The sequence below is a fragment of the Nipponia nippon genome, unplaced genomic scaffold (assembly GCF_047370975.1).
Source record: "Nipponia nippon isolate SJK-2023a ecotype South Korea unplaced genomic scaffold, ASM4737097v1 scaffold_8, whole genome shotgun sequence".
Classification (NCBI taxonomy): Eukaryota; Metazoa; Chordata; class Aves; order Pelecaniformes; family Threskiornithidae; genus Nipponia; species Nipponia nippon.
The window spans coordinates 15,326,758-15,342,506 of NW_028262402.1; the positions used below are offsets into that span (position 1 = coordinate 15,326,758).

At 40.0% G+C, this 15,749-nt stretch overlaps 1 protein-coding gene across 7 annotated transcripts in view; it reads right to left on the reverse strand.

Annotated features, from left to right (window-relative positions):
• FER (FER tyrosine kinase) overlaps positions 1-15,749 on the reverse strand; it is a 202,338-nt gene that overhangs the window by 78,372 nt on the left and 108,217 nt on the right. The gene's annotated exons all lie outside the window — the stretch shown is intronic.

Sequence of the window (15,749 nt, forward strand, 5' to 3'; positions counted from 1 at the left end):
CGAACATGCCGGCTTTGAAATACACCTAATATATCAAGATTACCAGGTTTTCTGGACCATGGAGGACCTGTAGCAATCCTGACCGGAAGACTGTCGTACATCAAAGTGTTAGTGATCCACACAACAGCTAACTGGAGTGAGCCCAGGCCTGTGCTGTGCTGCACAACCCCCTTGGCCGCAGGATGAACTCAGCCAGCACATTGCAACAGAGCCCACAGGCAACTCCCACTGGGTACCAGCAATTAGGCCACCTGCCTGGTCTTGCCTTTACCTACTCCAGGAAGTTCTCATGTGGATGTCCTTTCTCTTTGCCGGTAGAAATAATGAACAGAGCTGTTTCCTTGTAAGAAAGTCCTATTATAGCTCGAATGACCAAAATGTGAGAGTCTCTGCTACCGGCAGGGACTACCCAGCATGCTGCATGTGGATCAGTGGTCCATTCAATGCTACACCACCCGGGGCTCCCACTGTCTAAAGGGATGCAAGGTTGTCTATACTATTCTCTCTTTATAGTGTTAGCTCTAATAGATACTATTTTAAATGATACCTTGCAGACTCGGAGTGCCTTTCTTACTGGGATCATAACAGCACTTCCTGGTGCAAAACGGGATCTTTCCAATGTGTATAAAAATCTGATGGCAGGGGATGAAGAAAAGGGAGCCGGACTCTTCTCAGTGGTGCTCAGGACAAGAAGCAATGGGCACAAATTAGAAAATAGGAATTTAATTCTGAACATGAGGAAACAAGTTTTTAGTGTGAGGGTGGTCAAACACCAGAACAGGTTACCCAGAGAGATTTTGGAGTCTTCATCTGAGGACACATTCCAAACTCAACTGAACACAGTCCTGGGAAACCTGCAGTAGTTGAACCTGCCTGAGTAGCGGGATTGGATGAGAGAATCTCAAAAATACCCTTCCAACCTAAATGCGCCTGTGATTCAAAGACAGAGAAAAACCTTCTGTATGTAAATAGACCATAGAATCACAGAATGGTTTGGGTTGGAAGGTACCTTTAAAGATCATCTAGTCCAACCCCCCTGCCATGGACAGGAAGATCTTTCACTAGATCAGGTTGTTCAAAGCCCCATCCAACTTGACCTGGAACATTTCCAGTAATGGGACATCCACAACTTCTCTGGGCAACCTGTTCCAGTGTCTCACCACTCACACTGTAAAAACTTTCTTCCTTGTATCCAATCTAAACCCACTCTAATTAAATTTAAAAATGTTTCCCTTTGTTCTGTCACTACAGGCTCTGGCAAAAAGTCTCTCTCTCTCTTTCTTGTAAGTCCCCTTTAAATATTGAAAGGCTCCAATAAGGTCTCCCCACAGCCATCACTTCTCCAGGCTAAACAACCCCAACTCTCTCAGCCTTTCTTCACAGCAGAGGTGTTCCAGCCCTCTGGCTGTTTTTGTGGCCCTCCTCTGGACCCATTCTAACAGGTCCATGTCTTTCCTGTACTGAGGACCCCAGAGCTGGATGCAGTACTCCAGGTGGGGTCCCACCAGAGCAGAGTAGAGGGGCAGAATCACCTCCCTCACCCTGCTGGCCACATTTCTTTTGAGGCAGTCCAGGATACGGTTGGCTTTCTGTACTGCGAGAGCACATTGCCAGCTCATGTCCAGCTTTTCATCTATCACAATCCCCAAGTCCTTCTCCACAGGACTGCTCTCAATCCATTCATCTCCCAGTCTGTCTTGATACTGGACATTGCCCCAACCCATGTGCAGGACCTTGCACTTGGCCTTGTTGACCTTCATGATGTTCACATGGGCCCACTCCTCAAGCCTATCAAGGTCCCTCTAGATGGCATACCTTCCCTCTGGTGTATCAGCTACACTATTCAGCTTGGTGTCATCTGCAAACTTGCTGACGGTGCACTCAATCCCACTGTCTATGTCATCAATAATGATATTGAACGCTACCAGCCCCAATATGGACCCCTGAGGGACACCATTTGTTATTGATCTCCATTTGGACATTGAGCCCTTGACTATAATTCTTTGGATGCAGCCATCCAGCCTATTCCTTATCCATCGAATATTCCATCCATCAAACCCATCTCTCTCCGATTTAGCAACAAGGATGTTGTGCAGGGAATTTGCTCTCTTGTTATAAGAGCAACTTGCCTGTAATATGGTAGGTCAAGCCATGTTATCTGCCAGGAACCACGTATTACATAAAAAAGTTTTCTGCCAAAGACTGAATCCTAACAGAAGGTATTGCAATAGTCATCACTGCCTTTAACACGGCTTCAAATTTAGAAGAAAACGTAGAATGTATAATTATTATTTTTTTAGTTATCAGTGAGACAGATAACCAAAAAGGGAAATTTTGACTCCTTAGGTAAGAAAACCATTTTAAAAATCATCTATCTATCTATCCCCTGCTATGGCTGAATTGAAGGTCGCTAGTACAGAACACTGAGTACAACCTGAGTACACAGCTTCATGAAGGACCTTTTTGTAAGATAAAGCTTGAGATCATCTTATTAATAAGGTGAAATATATATTTTTTTTTCAAACTGTGAAAATTCTTCTTCCCCTTCAGATGGGGGCTAAATCTTTAACAAAACATTACCCACAGGCAGCACTGTGAATCAGCACTATTTCCTTTGACCTACACAACCAGTAAAGTCCATTGTCAACTCCTAAGGAAGGCAGAGGTTTGTACAGACTTATGTCTCCCTCTTTTTGCACGGAGAAAACCATTCAGTGGGTAATCCACAGATGTTCTGGGTAACTGAAAGAATGAAAGGAGTACAGAAGAATTATGCTGCACAGTGCACCTTGCTGAGAAGGTGGCTACTCATTACTGTCCTCCACATTTTTTGACTAATTGAATTCAGCAGAGAAACAAAAAACTGGGGGGGGGGGGGGGAATACCATTGCTATTGCGATTTCTATGGTTTTTTTCTTATGTATAATGTCACAAAATCACACAGACCGTTGCTCCTGTAAGCTGTGCTCAGTTGCTCATTCTGGAGACTCTGAATGCCTCTATTCACCCAAACTTCCAGCACGCAAATCCTGTCAGCCCCATCACATGAATTCTTGTGCCACACCATGGTGTGTGATAGGATCCACACTTTGCCATTCCTCTTCCCTGGGTGGGGCATTGGGACACTTGCAAGGAAATTCTCAATAGCTATCAATTGATTTTTCTCCTATAGACAAGATTCTTGATTAAAACTACTGCCTCACTGACCAGACATCATAAGCAATGTATTTCCTTCATCTCCTCCTTTTGATTTTGCTAAAAATCGGGAATGTTCAGTTCACTGAAGATTTTCTAGATATTTTTTGCTGATTGGATACCTCATTCAGAAGCTGTTACACTATAAACAGATAGCAAGCGCCATCAAACTGCACACTTTCCTAGTAAACCTCAAGTTTAAGGAAACAATTTGCAAAGAAAGCTCTGAAGAAAAACCCCACAAAAATGACTACTTGGAGTTATTAACATTAATGTTTTTTAACATTGAAATAAGTACTGTAAAAGCCAAAAAGTTATAGAATTAAAATTTAATGGATTTTTTTACCACTTAATTCCAAGGATTCAGTACTTTAGTGAATGACTTTTTGAAAATATTGACAACATGGCATTTCAGAGGCTTGTTTATGAAGAAAAAATCTGATACATAATCCTTTAGAGGACTAATTAAAGAAAACGGCACCATAAACTGGAATCAAATGATCTGCTGAAGGATTTGTTATTACTGTATCAGTACATTAATCACTACCTGTACTTTTCTTCTTATGAAAACTTTCAGTCATTTATTATACCAGTGTAACCCATTCATTACATTATCATGGTTCCGCCAGATTTTTCACAGTCAAATGATTATTAAGTTTGGTCGGCTTTGTTACTGATTCTTGTTGTTGGTTTAGAAAAGAAATCTTTATTAATAAGCATATACAAATTGTGCTGCCTTGCTAGTATCAGTTTCACAAGGTATCAGTAAGTGAATATTCATCTCATTGGTACATAAATTGAGAGTTTGCTGCTTATGAGAGCTTTCTATGAATGGAAATCTTTAATTACTTTTCAAGGTATACAAACTACATCTTAAATTTAGGAACCTCATCATATGGGTCACTCCTGTGGCTATGTGGCTGAGCCAGCAGACTGAAAAAGAGGCAGGTGCTGCTCCAACGATCCTTTCTGCTTTGAGCTGGAATCTCTTCAGAACCGTTCTTTCACTACTCATCAGGCACCACCTGCATGGACCTCAAAAGCAGACATCTAAAGAAAATGATGCAACCCTTGGCATATTGCACTCTTTTTGATTGCACTTCTCATCGTGCCTTTAGTCTTTTAACTTGTGTATTTACAATGCATTCTGACACCAGAAATATTTGCCAGACAATCCACATGAGATTAGCAGAAGATATATACTATAACACAATTAAGAGAACAGGAACTGTAACCCAGAACTTCTATCTATCTAATTTCTCTCCCCTCACCCATAAGCTTTGCTGTTATGCTCCTCCCTCCTAGCTTCTCTCTCTTGGATTTAGTGAAAGGCTTAAGGACTATGAAAACAGTAATTTTTTCCCACTAGGAAGTATCAAAATACAACTCTCTCCCCCTCCTTCCCCTTATACAGCCTTCTCTTTGTGTGAGTGTTATCATTGAGCTTCTGGATAAAAAGATGGCAGGCTTCATACTACATCATATTCCTCTATTTGAAAAGTAAACTAATTCACTTGAGGTTACTTTTTGAAAGAGGAGAAAAAGTTCAGGCGCTGCAGGACACGATTTAACACTGTAAACGCTATGCCGAGAGAAGTGCCTAAGCCCTAGCACTAGCTAAGCCTGTAATTTTCTTCTAAGATTGTAATTTACTCCTGACGTACGTGACTCCTCATGCACTGAGAAGAGAAGCTGGAAGCCTAACTCAGTGCTTTGTACTCTGTGATGGTAGTGAAGCACTTCCAACTATGGTCACTAAGACCATCTGTGAATTCAACTCTGAAGCTGCAGATGGCCCCTCTGTCCCACAACACTAGTGAAGTTGAAGAAAACATTTCAAGTAGAAATATTAAGTTAAAAAAGGCTGGAGCATCACATGCATTACAGTTTTATCTAGCATCTTAAGGCACTTGTGGAGTGATACCATTGAGTGATCATTGATGATCTGGATGAGGGGATCGAGTGCACCCTCAGTAAGTTTGCAGATGACACTAAGTTGGGTGGAAGTGTCGATCTGCTGGAGGGTAGGAGGGCCCTGCAGAGGGATCTGGACAGGCTGTATCGTTGGGCCGGGGCCAACTGTATGAGGTTCAACAAGGCTAAGTGCCGAGTCCTGCACTTTGGTCAACCCCATGCAACGCTAGAGGCTGGGGGAGGAGTGGCTGGAGAGCTGTCTGGCGGAAAAGGACCTGGGGGTGTTGGTTGACAGCCGGCTGAACATGAGCCAGCAGTGTGCTCAGGTGGCCAAGAGGGCCAATGGCATCCTGGCCTGTATCAAGAATAATGTGGCCAGCAGGACCAGGATGGTGATAGTGCCCCTGTGCTCAGCATTGGTAAGGCCACACCTCGAGTACTGTGTTCAGTTTTGGGCCCCTCACTACAAGAAGGACATCGAGGTGCTGGAGCGTGTCCAGAGGAGGGCAACGAAGTTGGTGAAGGGTCTAGAGAACAAATCTTATGAGAAGTGGCTGAGGGAACTGGGGTTGTTTAGTCTGGAGAAGAGGAGGCTGAGGGGAGACCTTATTGCTCTCTACAGCTACCTGAAAGGAGGTTGTAGCGAGGTGGGGGTCAGTCTCTTTTCCCTAGTAATGAGTGATAGGACAAGAGGAAACGGCCTCAAGCTGCGCCAGGGGAGGTTTAGGTTGGATATTAGGAAAAACTTCTTCACCGAGAGGGTGGTCAAGCATTGGAACAGGCTGCCCAGGGAAGTGGTTGAGTCCCCATCCCTGGAGGTATTTAAAAGACAGGTAGATGTGGTGCTCAAGGACATGGTATAGATGGACTTGGCAGTGATGGGTTAACAGTTGGACTCAATGATCTTAAGGGTCTTTTCCAACCGTGATGATTCTATGATTCTATGATTCCATGATACAACCCCTGTTAAACCGCAACAAAGCAATTTCTTCAGCAGATGGTAAGAAAGAATCTAAGAGAAGAGATGCTGTCATCTACAGCACACCAGTGTACAATTCTGGCATTAAAAAAGAAACAAACCCAATTTTCTAATTTGCAATGTGTTAGATATCCACTTAAATACTGTTTCAAAACAAAGTGTCATTGGTTCAGATAATCACCTTTAATTAATAAACTATAATATGAACAGCACTGCAAGGTGGACTGTAACAAGGACAAGACTGTTTCTACTGCAAGTATGTTGTCTCACTAATTCTGTTCAAACTGCACTGAGTTGAATATGTCATCATTCAATATTTTTGGATAACTGCCAATAATTAAATAAATCAATTAAGCACACAAAGAAATGGATGCATATTAGCACATCATAAACAAAAGTTTTCTCTGTCTGATCGCAAACTTCATGATCTTAAGTGCTTAATTCTGATTGTGAATAGTAAGTATTTCTCCACTTGACAAATGCTACTATTCCACAGATTAATCATGCGTGCGAAAGATAATGCAAGTTACAAAAGAAATGTGACAGCAAAATGGGAAATAAAAAATAATCTTTAGTGTAGGTATAGATAAACAGACACTGTAATGCCCACCAGTCCGAGTCACAGAAATTTCCATTTCAAGAGAGTTGCCTCTAAATTAGAGCAAATCCACCACATTTCTGTACCTAATCATAAGCTAGTCTGAACGAGAGAGGAGGACAGAACTCTTGAGACTATTAATGCCATTACTATTCCTCCCAGAAGGAACTTGCTTATGATGTTGCCCTCTTCTTGTAACACCACTATAAATCTCTCTTTACCTCATGCTTGTTCAGATTTGTGTATTGTTAATCTTGGACCACAGAATATAAAAGCACTTTGGACAAATCCAGTTACAGAAATTAGCACTTGAGCACACTTATTTGTTATGTTAATGATATACCTTATTTCCAAATGGGATTGCTTAAGAAACCCAAAAACTTTACCATATTCTACTTTATTTATGCCCTCTGGTTTCCTCCAGGAGGGGAAACTGAATTACATGAATGCCATACTTCTTAGCCAAGCATAGTAACTGACTTGGCTCAGCTCAGATAGAGCTTCAGTGCCTCTTGGGAAATAACCCTTTATCAAATATGAAGAGCTACTTGGAAAAAGCATGCTTTCAAGATTCTCTATGGAAGAATACCAGGGAAATGACAAGATAACTGAAGGACAGGAAGGAACTGCCTCAAGGTGGACACTTCTTGGGAGGAAAGGGAAAGACGAGCAAGACCCCGACTGAGACCGCTCCGTTTAGTACATTGTTGTTTCCACAGCAGGCAAAGGAGTTCCTTGTTCCCTGGCTGGGAAAGGCATTACTGTCTTCTGAAGTCACCTCCTCCCACCTATTTTTTGTTCAATGGTGTTACTGTTCCCTGCTTATTCTTCCTCGTTAGTTACTAAGCAGCCAGAGTGACAGTGTATGGTGAGGGCTGGCTGCTTCCTGGGGCTAAGCAGCTGTGGGGGACCTGTGGCCAGCAGAGTTGAGGCTCACCAGCCAGCACCCACCGCACTGCCCTCAGCAAGGGAGCAGGGCAGGCTGGGGGAACAGCCCCAAGTTCAGATCAGCTAAGTCTGTGGTGATACAGCAGGTCCGGGGTCAAGCTGGGAAGTCAGCCTGTGGGTTGGGGTCAGGGTGAAGGCCAGGGATGGGAACCAGCATCAGACACAGCCCCATGACCGGTTGGCAGGTTCATAGTGACAAGGCAGTGCCAGGGTCAGTCCAGAAGCCAGCCGGGGGTCAGGGTCCAGGACCACATGAACGGGGTGTGTGGCCAGGCACAGGCAGGGCTGCAAGGCAGCAGGAGCTGGGGCTCGGGTTGGGCTGAGCAGTAGAGCCTCAGCTGGAAGCGGCTCCCATGGGACAGGGTTTGGCCCTGCCTGGGACTTCATCCCGAGGGGGTGAAGCCTCCAGCTGAGGACTGGAAGGAGCAGCCTTCAGCTGCATTATCATACATTGGTCCTGAGCCCTGGCCAGGAGTGGGGATGCTCTCAGGGCCCTTACTGAGCTAGCTGTTTACTAATAACATGTTTGGAGTCCTATCACTGTATCTAACTTTTGGAGATACTGCTAGATCAACTGTTGGCCAAATACTGAGAAACAAGTTGTCAACTAGGCAATTCACACAGTGTAGAACTTGGTCAGCCTTGACACTGCTACCCTTCCCCAATACTCAAATACTAGCTAACAGTCATCATATTGAGGGTTTATATAAACAACAGTTGGGTAGTGAGTACCTTTCCAGACTTCCTGAGGCTATCCAGGATCCTTGTGTGTTTTCAACAAAGACAAGCATTTTCAAAGAGGAGACTTATTTCAAGAGTTAACTGTAACTCACAAAAAACCCACCAAACAAACCAGTAATTAAAGAAATAAATCCTTCAACTGTGAAAAAGAATACTTCAAAAATAATCAGAAATGTTTCTTTTCATTTGTAAAATAAAGTATTCTGGATATGAGAATATGTTAGTAAGTTTCACAGGTCCCTGGATCATGTTAAGTTTCAAGCATTGAGTGATCAGCAGGGAGTCAGTTGTGCATGGGTCCTTTCTCCAGTGGAGATGCAGGTATTGGAGTTGTGTGCAAGGCCACTGAGGCCACACTATGAACAGCAGATGGTCACTGTACAAGAGGCAATCTCATTTTTCTTCTTCTAAGCTATGAGACTGAAATGTTACCAGGGTTACCCTAAATTTCTTCAAAACACGTAAGCTCAAGTCTGAGGTGCAGTTTTCCTCCTGCCTATCTCCCTTCATTAGCAGAAACCACATGAAAGAAATCACAAATTATTACGCTGGGAAGAAGGCTTACAAATTAGTTGCAGTAAATTATAACAGCTTTCAATAAAATGTAAAACGTAACCCAGAATGAATACTTAGTGTTCAAATTCCCCTAGCATTATTTTTCTGTAATTTCCAGTAACAATTTCAATCATGAAGAAGGCTAAAATGGTGCTTTTTCAAATTAACAACCAGCAGTAAGGCAATTAGATACTAAACATTTTAAAACCAGACATTTTGGGAATTAGATATGAATTTATGAGCCTCAGCTTAAACACTTGATTTTAAAAATCTTACCATTTCTAATAGGAAAGACAAAAAGGGATAAAAAGAAAATGCCACCTGTGCTTGCATTCAGTTTCAGAGTATCATCAAACAAACCCATGATTCTTACCCAGACTCCAAAGCAAGATTTGTAAAAGAGGAAGACTGAGCAAATCCTGATCAGGTTCCATCACAGTATGAATAAATAAGACTTCTATGTTACCATCACTGCTATTTACTTGTCTCGTGTTCTCTGTCACATTTTTTACTGTAACTAGTTCAGACCACATCAAAATCATAAAGCTAGATGTCATCATACTAAGGAAGGCAGGACCTATAGCAAATTCTGCCACTGCATTTCATCTTAACAGTAGATGTAACAAAAGCAAAAAAGGCTAAAAACCTGTAGAAATTTGAAACTTAGTTGATTTAGGGAACACCAAGATGACTCAACCAAAAGCAAAACATTGTTTTAAGAGAACTGAAAACATGAGACTTCCCAGCCTAAGAATCTATCTGAACACAGCATGGGGAATTTACCAAAAGCCTAAATATCCCTCCTCTTTCTCCCACCTCAGTAAATTCTTCATTAACATTCCTCTAAAAAACAGAGGAATATTGCCAAGATCTCATGAGTATGGTACATAAACATGCATTATGCCTGTTTCTTCATGTTGTAAGCAGTAACTTAACTATTTTGGAAAGTAGTATTTGCTCTCCTTCTTCCAACTGAAATAGAAAATATCAATCATATGAACTACTGCAACTAAGAGGAATTTTTCCACAACAACAAAAATGGAAAGTCAATCTTTCATTTTCAGCATTAAGGATAATTAAAGTAAGATTCTTTTTCATGTCTGAGAAAATCATAATCGCAGATAATTTTTCATCACATGTGTGTTCAAATAACACTTATCAGAACTTGATGAACCAGACGAAAAAAAAAAAGTGTGTAACAGTTGTGTACATGTGGATAGGGACTACCAATGTGAAAATGAGAAATTATCTCTTAGAGAAGTACCATTTTTGACACCACCTATGCCAGTAGATCTAATGTGCATATCAATTTCATGAATCATAAACTATGGGTTTCAAGTCCTTCAGATTAAGTACAGAAATAAAGGTAGCTAGTGGAAAAGATTTTTCATAAGAACAAGTGAGCTTTACAAGAGGTGTTTTGAAAAACCCCACTGACAACTTCTTTCAAACTGTTTCAGAATAAAGATTCATGAGCTGTAAAAATTGTTATAGAAGCTGTTTTGCATTATTATCAGCACTGTATTAAGCCACACTGATGAAACTCAATGTGAGCTGTAAAACAGAGTAATAGTGCAGATAGGTTTACCTCCTTGCAAAAAGTACTGTTTCATCTGACTTGTTATTGTTCCATAAAAAAAAACACCGTGAAGTTCAACCTTTCTGATAAACCAAATTCTAAATGGCCATAAACCAAGAGGATAGAATTGAGATTTGCAAAAGCTACTATGCAGCATATAAACTGCAGAAGTAACCTCAGATTAACTGCACAACTTTTCTTTGAGCATTCTTTCTTGAAGATCAACAGACAAAATGACTGCAAAAGTCAACATACAAAACCAGTTGTCTTCACTGTTTTTTTGAAGGATGTGCAGTATTTCCCGAAGTTTATATTCTCCTATTCATCAAAGGACTAGAAAGATGCTGAGGATCTTTCAGGAAAAATACAGGAAATAAAGAAAAATAAAGGAGAAAAAAACCCTGAGAAAGAACAAGACATAGAATGTGAAATCCTTAAGCACAGGAAAAAGAAAGTCAAGGTTGTGTCAAAACCATTATCTTTCAAACACATCAAGGAAATTTACAGCATTCCTCTCAATTTAATATAGTAAATTCAGCTCCCAATCCAAAGTACTCTGAATCACCTGTTAACCAAATATACGCAAACAGAGAAATTATCTGCCCTTTATCAGATATGCCCTCCAAAACAGTTAGTCTTCTGTACGCTCAAAGGCAAACAAAACTGTGTGATAATGGAGTTTTTCATTTAAACTTTCTGTATGATTTAAAGAGAGACGAATGCAAAAGCACAGTCATATTATGCATGCATGCATAAATACACTCAAATTGTTAAAATAGGCTAAAATATTTTCACATATGCACAAACACATTTTTATTTCCACCCATGTGCATGAAGAAGTATGTAGAGCTGGGGCTGGAGGACTACAGATGTATATAAAAATGTCCAAGAAAATCTCCTTGAACTATGTAAGGTACTTAGCCACATACTTATTTCCATTCTGACTTAACTTCAAAACATCCAGCTGTTTCCAGTTAGATGGTTTCTTTTCCCCAGGAGATAAAACATTTAACTTATTATTTGGCAACATCCACACACTAAGGTATACTCTCTGCAACACTCTTCCCTTATACATACAACAGTCCTTCCAAAATAATTTCTAAATTACAGTGGTTAGTATGCAATAACTTTCACAGAGCTCCAGTTCCACATTAGAGCTTCCACCAAATTCCTATTTTGTTTAAAACAAAAGCCTAAGATCCTTCATCCTATCCCTTCCTAGCCACATCTGCTCATCTTGCATTGGCTTTCATAATCTTCAGGTAACATGTTAAAACCACTGAAATGGAACACAATTAACCTGGCAAAATTTCAAATAAACTGTTATATTAGCTTAATTTGTCATTGGGAAAGAACAGGAAAAAGGCAAAGCCACACAGAAAGGAAAAGGGAGTGAGAATGACCACCCCTTCCACACACACACACCTTTTTGGCACCAGCAACCTGTTCACTTGACTCAGCTACAACATGAAACTGCAGCCTTAATTTATGAGATTTTTTCAGTGTGAGTATCAGTAAGCTCCGCCTGCATTCCAAGTGCAACAGGTGATGGCTTTGAATCAGAAGTCATACAACATTACACAATAGTTTAAATGAAGCATGTTGCATTCAGTTTTTCACATCAGATACACATTGTTCTTTAACAAGATATTGCTAGCTTCTCACATACCACTAACTCATTATTCGGAATAGCAAAAGCACTGGGAAATCTCTGGCAGCAGAAAAAAAGCCAGTCAATGAAGGACACACAAAGGGAGTGGTACAGACACACCAAGTGGCTCCGCTAAATATTAGCAGCTTCTATTATCACTCGTGCACTCTTCTGAATGCTGTGTTCAGCAAATATATTTTTTCTCCTGTATTAATGACTTTAGCTTGACAAAATTTTCCTTTGTGGTCTTTGGCAATCTACTCTTTGTTGCATCTTACTGTATCTTTTGTATCTTTTTCTAAAACTCAGAAGTCTGAGAATTAATTATGCAGTGTCCTCCTCAATGTGTCAGAACTCCTTTTGAACAAACAGGCCTATAATTAAGCAAACAAATTTACTATTCATGCTTTTTAATTTAAAATCTGAACACAGTAAGATAAGGGCAAAACATCTGTGTCTACCACTGAACTTCTTTACATTGCTTTTGTTACTTGAAAAGTACTGTAAGCCTACAAGTTTTTCTGCTGGTCATTCTATAAAACATTCTTAACTTAGAAAGAATCATCCCTTTTCACTTTGTTCATTTGTACAAAAGAAATCCACTGAAAGCAGTGTTTTGACATTCACAAGCACCTCACCCTCACAGGGATCTAGTCCTTCAATGTGACTTCACAGAATCACAGAATGGTTGAGGTCTGCAAGGACCTCTGGAGGTCACCTGGTCCAACCCCCCTGCTCAAGCAGGGCTGTCTAGAGCCAGGTGCCCAGGAGCATGTCCAGATGGCTTTTGAGTATCTTCAAGCTGGGAGACTCCACAACCTCTCTGGGCAATCTGTGCCAGTGCTCAAGTCACCCTCGCAGTTTGTGCCCATTGCCTCCGGTCTTGTCACTGGGCACCACTGAAAAGAGCCTGCCTCTGTCGTAGGTAGGAATCCAACTCAAGGGAATCTTCTACTAAAAATGACCTGTCCTATGCCAAAAACCAATATGCACTAGAGGTTGATGTGTAACTCACACCCTTAAACTCCTATTCTTTAACTATAAAGTCTATCCTTCAGTTTGTATTGTCCAACTATCTTTTCTTAATAAAATAAATAAAACATATATGCACACAAACATACAAAGGAATCAATCTGTTCTTTAACATCTTGTTGGAAAATGAAACCCAAAACTAAATGGACCATTAAAAATGAATACAAAATTACTGCCGTGACATGTCAATACAGAATCAATTCTCTTTACAATGTTTTCCACATTTACCCAAGACTGTTCCATGTCTGAAGTGGTTAATAACAAGACACACTCCTTTACTTTAACACTCAGCTTCAACTTGACCGACTTTCACTCAATATCTACACTTAAAGCTTACTATTAGGCTTCCCATTATGGAAGCAAATAGACATATATGGTACACATAGAGAAAACACCTTCCAATCTTCACATACACTGCTAAATATATTTTCATCATCATAATGTTTATTTTATTAGTAAGCTTTAGAGGTGTTTATTCTTGGTGGCCTGTATATGAAATCTAACTCAACAGTAAGATTTTTCATGATGCTTAAAATAGACAAGTCTTAAGTTCACTGCCCTTCTACACACAGCCACACATACACACGTGCACCAGTGAAAACAACATATTCATGAGGTCTCCTTCCATGTATGTGAATAGAGAAGACAATTTGCATCTAAAGAAGACAATGACATGCTAAAGGGCAATAGTATATATTTGCCAGCAACTCCATAGAAGATGTAGACACTAAAGTCTGCATCTACAGAAGGAACAGATATCTGTTCTCTTATTCTCTCCTATCCAGGAAATCCACAGCAAAAAAAAGTCTGCTATAATGCCATCACCTTCCACACAAGTTCATTGGAAAGGACTTTCATGGGAATCCGTGAAACACATGCACCATCCTACCATTCCATATGAACACACATGCTGGCTCCAAAGCACTGAAGGATGTTTTTATGTTAGGGTGATCTTCCTGAGAGGAAATGTACTTGCTCTGAATAACATATTCTGTTTGTGATACAGATACAGGAATTGCTTGTCCAATTTATATCCAGCATTTTTAGTTTGCAAGTCATGTAACTATCATTCTCTTATTTTTCCAATATATACTGGTGGAAACCTCAGGTGCTTCTGAGATAATCTGAAGATACACATACGTAAACCACTACAAATTCCAACGGAGCCACCTACTTACAGCAAACGTGATTTGCTGCAATCACATGAAGCTCCACACAAATTAATCTACACTCACGTAAGGAGATAGTAAGCATTTAATACCAAAATAGTTCAATTTTAACGTCAACCTAAGCACTAATTTACTATAAGAAACAATTTTAACAGCTCTAATGGCCAGAAAAACAACTGTTCAGCACTCTTCCTCTGCCCAAGTAGAACCACAACACCACCACATTGCTTAAGCATCTAGCAGATTTTGATGTTACACATGTGGTAAGCTATTTCCACATAAATATTTAATTATTGATAAAACTTATAAAATTACATTCCTGATTAACAACAACAAAAAACCCCAAACCATAAATCTGCATTTAAAATTTGTAGCTAAATTAAGACTTCTTTTCTTTTAGTAAGTTTAAGAACCTACACAATGTCACATACAAAGATGAAGGCATCGGTCACCAAAAAAGAATAGATCAGAAAGGCAAATACTTAATGACAAACAGCCCGAAAAAAGAAAACGGAATCAAAACCCATGTTATATTCCTTACTACCACCTTTGCCAACAATCCTGTATTTTTCTAGTGCCTTGTGGTCATGTTATAAAAGGAAAACAAAAGCAAAAAGCCTAGCTTGCATACCATGTATGTCTTCAGCTGATTTCGAGAAAGAATCTGTCCATATTAATCACCTCTTCATCATTAGAATGCAAAACATTTCTTGGCCATTCTTTTCAGCCTCAACAAAAAGTTGTCTCAAAACTCTAAGGAATAATGTCTATTTTTTCTCCCAGAATAAGTTGCACAATGTGGACAATGTGTGCATAGACCATATGCTACTACTAACCTGTGGTAAAACAAATACAAAGACAGCACACCAATTATTTTATTTTCCTTAGAGAGAGGAAAAATGCTCTATGAATTTCTGCTGCAGTAACATTGTAGAAACAGTGACAGTCAATCTCATGACTATTTTAAAATTTAGAGTAACTTTGACTTGTAAGTCACTGAGAACCAATAGAGGTCCACTCTCCTTGGTTCCTGTTTACAACATTTCACTCCTTTTTAACATTTTGTTCCACTTAAACTGGTGGAGGCTAAAATAGTTGGAGGCAATCACAAGCTACTTCACAATACCTCATGGTGCGTAACTATAATTCTACAAAGGTATTCAAGAGCACAGACCCTGATTCTTACTCTTAATCTATGATGTGTTTTTTGACCCATGAGAGTCTACGTTCAAGTAAGGTTTCATACTTGTCAGCCACATCCTATGAAAATATCGTAAACTCAAAACATTATTTGTATTAAAGTCACACTGACTGCACTAGTAAAAACAAGAAGAATATAATTAGAGGCCTACGCAAAGTTTGTAACTCACAATTTTATAAAAAATAAT